The sequence below is a fragment of the Elephantulus edwardii genome, unplaced genomic scaffold, assembly GCF_000299155.1.
Source record: "Elephantulus edwardii isolate Elephantulus edwardi_28Jun2011 unplaced genomic scaffold, EleEdw1.0 scaffold00012, whole genome shotgun sequence".
NCBI classification, from domain to species: domain Eukaryota; kingdom Metazoa; phylum Chordata; class Mammalia; order Macroscelidea; family Macroscelididae; genus Elephantulus; species Elephantulus edwardii.
The window spans coordinates 11,379,093-11,384,055 of NW_006399762.1; the positions used below are offsets into that span (position 1 = coordinate 11,379,093).

The 4,963-nt window shown below is 35.4% G+C and overlaps 1 pseudogene; it reads right to left on the bottom strand.

Annotated features, from left to right (window-relative positions):
- Positions 1–236: 236 nt before the first annotated feature.
- LOC102871947 lies at positions 237–3,324 on the bottom strand (annotated as a pseudogene).
- Positions 3,325–4,963: the final 1,639 nt, after the last annotated feature.

The following is a 4,963-nucleotide window of genomic DNA, read 5'->3' on the forward strand; positions in this document are numbered from 1 at the left end:
CTGTAGAGCATGTATTTTATTAAAGTTTACATAATTATATTCTAATATTAAAAAGGCCATTTAATAGAAGAACATTCCTTGTAATATTTGTATCATCTGCTAGCACAGCACAGTGTTACATATTTGAAAAATCTCCGCTGAACAACAAAAATTTTCTTTTTTTGCAGGTGGACACTGAAGTGGACCCAACTATGTTTTCTTTTAAAAAAACCAACAACACCAAAGGCAAAAGTAGATTAAAAGCTCATTAAAAGGAACTTAACTTCTGATGCCCTGTGCCATTTTCTTTTTTCTGTTGTTTGATGCACGTTTTTCTCTGTTTTTTCTCTTGCTCTTTTCACTGCACCAGCTGCACTGTTTTAATCACATTTATCATCAGTATAAAATTTCATTTTTTTCCCTGAAACTGTACTTTTTCTTTAGCAAAACCAGACTAGGTAAGTTTACTTCCCTTTCCTTTTTCTTTAAATTGGTGACCTTTTGACTTGAATTTGTTTAGGGATTCTTGTTCTTCCATGATTTTTTTCTTTTTATGTTCCCTTTTCCCATTTCTCCTTCTAATACTTCCTATATCACTTTGTTCCTTAGTTGAAGATTACTGTTATTTGCATCTTTGTCTTTATCCCATATTTGTTTAGATTTTTCTTTAAGGAGAACTACTCCCTCTTTTGCTCTTCTGACAAAATCTACCCACTTTAGTTCTCCATGATCTGAGAAAAGGAGGTGCAAATCTTCTTTACAGGTTTAATAATCTAAGTCACTAGAAAATTTCAACAAGAAGCCAATATTTTTATCTAGAGATTTCATCTCAACAAATTCTACTAACTTCTGGTTTTCTTCTTGCTCTTGTTTAGCTCTTAATTAAGTTTCACTTTATTTTGTTTTAGTCTCTAGACTGACATCATTGATCTTCAGCACTTTGAAGTGGTATCTGACAGCAGACTTTCCCATACAATTTGTCTGTTTTGATCTCCAGACTACTACTGTCAAGGGGTTGATTGTGGAGTTATTGTTGTTGGTGATGGTGGGTCCGTTGAGTTGCCCATAACCTCATAGCTACTCTAGGAACAACAGATCTGAACCTTGGCCTATCCTATGCCATTCCCCCACTTCCAGAGTCATTGGAGCCCATAGTGGCAGGTATTGTGTCAATTCATCTGGTTGAGGGGTCTTCCCCTTCTTCACTGATCCTCTGTCTTTCCCAGCATCATGTCACTCTAAAAGGAATAGCACCTCCTAGTAACATACCTGGAGTGTGTGAGGCAAAGCATTATCATTTTTGTCTCCAAAGAGCACTCTGGCTGCACCGTCTCCAAGACATATTTTTTCTTTTTGCAGTCCATGATATGTTCAGCACTCTACTCCAACCTCATAGCTCAAGGGCTTAAATTATTCTGCCAATTTTATTCACTGTCCAGCTCTCAGATGCGTAGCAAGAAAGTTTGTAGTCTGACAAATGCACATTAGTCTTTAAACTATCATTACTCCTCAATAATTTGTAGAGATCCCTAACTGTCAGCTTACCCAGTGTAACATGTATCCTTATTTCCTGCATGCTGGTACCAAAGGTGTTTAATGTGGATTCAAATAAGATGAAATTGTTGATAGCTTCAATCTTTTCTCCATTTATTACAAGTAGACACTCCAATTCAATGTCAAATGTACATTGGCTGAAAGCAGAGAGTACCAGGAGAATTTTTATCTATGTCTCATTGACTATAGAAATTCATTTGATTGTGTGTATCACAGTAACCTGTGACTAAATGGGAAGAACAGAAATTTCAGAACACCTGATTGTGCTCATATGAAACTTGTGCTTGGACACAGAAGCAGTCATCAAAACAGAGCAAGGGAACACTGAATGGTTTAAAATCAGGAAGACTGTGTCAGAGAGGTGTCTGGTATCCAGACCTTTTCAATCTGTTCCTTTTCAAAGTGTAACAGATCATTCCAGAGGCTCCACTATATAAGGAAGAATGCAACATGAGGATTGGAGAAAGACTCATCAACAATCTGCTGTATGCAGATAGCACAACCTTGCTTACAGAAACTGAGGAGCGCCTGAAGCATTTCCTGGAGAAGGTGAATGACTGCAGTCCTCAATATGAATTGCATCTCAACATCAAGAAGACAAAGATTGGTAACAGCATGATATATGAAGAAGAGATTGAAATTGATAACAATTTCAGCTTGTTTGGTACCACAATCAATCCTTTTGGCACCAGCAGCTAGAAAATCAAAAGCAAATTTGCAATAGGAAATCTATTGTTAAGGACCTATGATGAGTGCTAAAGATCAAGGATGTCAGGCTAGAAACTAAGGGGTGCCAGGCCATAGTCTTTGCAATTAGTTTCTATACATCATAAGCTAAAAAATAATTAAGGATGACAGAATGACCTCCACTTTTGAGTTATGGTGCTGGAGAAGAGTATTGCACATTCTATGGAATGCCAACAGAACAAACAGGTCTATTCTAAAGAGAGTGAAACCCAGTTGTTCCTTGGAGGTTAGGATTTTTAAGCTCTGTTTTACTAATTTTGAGCATTTAACCAGGAAAAGACCAGTTTTTGGAGGAAGACATCATGCATGAAAATGTGGAGGAATAACACAAGAAAGAAGACTCTGGAGGAGATGGATTGATAGAATAAGTGAAATTATGGGATTAGGTGTATTGTAAACAGTGATACTGACCCAGGATAAGACAGAGTTCAGAGCTACAAGCGACTCAATGGCACAATAAAACAACTGTATTTTTAAAAATTTCTTATATTAAATATTACTGAACTGCAAAGATATTCTAAAGATGACTTTTCACACTGTTGTTATTTTAGAATAGACATAATAAGTAATCTAACTCTTCACCAATTGATGCCGAGATAAATTTCTGGTGTCGAAATAATTTCAATTTATTAAGGTTGCAGAAGCACAAAGGCACATTTAATATAGTATACACCATCCATAGTGGTTGATGCTGGAGTTATTATACTCTAATGTATGTTTTATTCAGGGAAAAATGTTTTATATGGTAAATATTCTGTTATGTCATATTAATTATTCAATCTATTCATTGTGAGATTTAAAAATGATGTAAAGGCATTTCCGTACCTTCTATTCAGTCTTCTAAAATATGCTAAATTCTACACACCAGAATAACTTTCTGTGATTTGTGTTTACATAATTGTGGAGTTGGTTATTTTAATCAAGCAACATAAGTAAGCAAATAAGTAAATAAACAAACAAACAAGAAGGGTCTTACCTTTTGAATTGGATAAGGCTCAATGCAAGTGTGTCACATTTCCTCATATCAAATTTTGATATTATCATTTTAGAAGCCCTGATGATATAGTCTATAATTGCTTAGTTACCAAGTGCAAGTAAGTCATTCTAGCCTCCTTCTTTCTCCACTGGAAGTGTGGCATTTTCCCTCCATAAAGATTTACAATCATGGAAAACTACGGTATAGTTTTGTTCTGCACTACACAGAACTATGTCCTATATGAATCCCCTTACAGACAAAGTGAAACATTAGTTTTCATTCTTTGAATGTTGTCAGAAGGGGCCAGTCCTTAGAAAAATATATTTTACTGGGAAAAGTGGAAGGTCTGTGAAAGACTCTGAAGGAGATAGATTGAGACAATGACTATAACAATAGGTTTAAATGTATCAGAAATCTTAAGAGTGGTGTAGGAAAGGACAAGGCTCAGTTCTGTTGTTCTATGAGTTGTAGCTGATGCTATGTCACCTAACAAAAATAGGGGGCTCTTGTGGCCTAGTACGTAAGGATTTGTTCTGCCAACATGAAGACAAGTAATTCAAATCCAATGGCTGCTCTGGGAGAAAGATAAGTATAGAGAAAGCATGCAATGCTGAAGTACAGCTCTCCTGATTTTAAACCCTTGCTCATTTCATACAACAGCTTCTTGGTCTACCTGTAGATTTTAGATGGCCACAATTAAGTGTTCAAGGATTCCCGTTTTTCTCAATATTAGTCACAGTTAGATATGCTCCAAATAGTCAAATATTTTTGCATAGTCAATAAAACACAAATAAACATTCTCATGGTATACTTTGTTTTCAGCCAGGATCTATCTAATAACAGCAGTGGTATTTCTTGTATAATGAATGGCCTCTTCTAAACTCTGCTTGAACTTCTGAAAGTTCTCCGTCAATTTATTACTCTAGATATTTTTGGATAATCTTCAGTAATATTTTGCTTGCATGTGACATTAATGCTATTATTCAATAATTTCCACATTCTGTTAAGTCAGTTTTACTAGGAATGGGAACAAGTATGGGTTTTTATCTGTCAATGGGCCAGGCAGCTGTCCTCAATTTCCTAGCATAGATTGGTGAGCCCATCCAGGGTTGCCTCTGTTAGCTGAAATATGTCAATAGATTTCCTATCAATTTCTGGGGCTTTATTGTTTTGCCAACATTCAAAACAACTTGAGCTTCTTCCTTATAACAACTGGCTTTTATTAATATATTACCTCTGGTAATTTTTCAGTGTTGACCAAGAGTGACTTTGAGTATTACCATCATCTTCTATTTTTTAATAAGAATAATTTCTTTTTATTAGTTTGCATACAACCATTCATATATAGTGTATCTCCTTCATGTACATTGTTTTATATATTCTTTTATACACATTGTGTTTTATATAATTAATCAAGATTGATCTATGCCTTATCTATGTCCTGTCTCATCAAATCTCCACTGCACATTACTATTCCTTTGCTCTACAGATCTGTCCACTAATCTCTGTTGTGTTCGTGATTTTACACTCCTTTCGCTGCTTTTGAAGCTTTTTGGGTCATTTAAGATTTTTCCCAAGGAATCTCTTACTATTGCAACTAAGGCTTGAATTTGTTTTTACTTTTTTTTCAGATTGAGAAATGAGACACAAGTGTCTCCCTTCTTCTCTGACTCCAGCTTTTTTCATGTTCCATTGTAATATTTTATG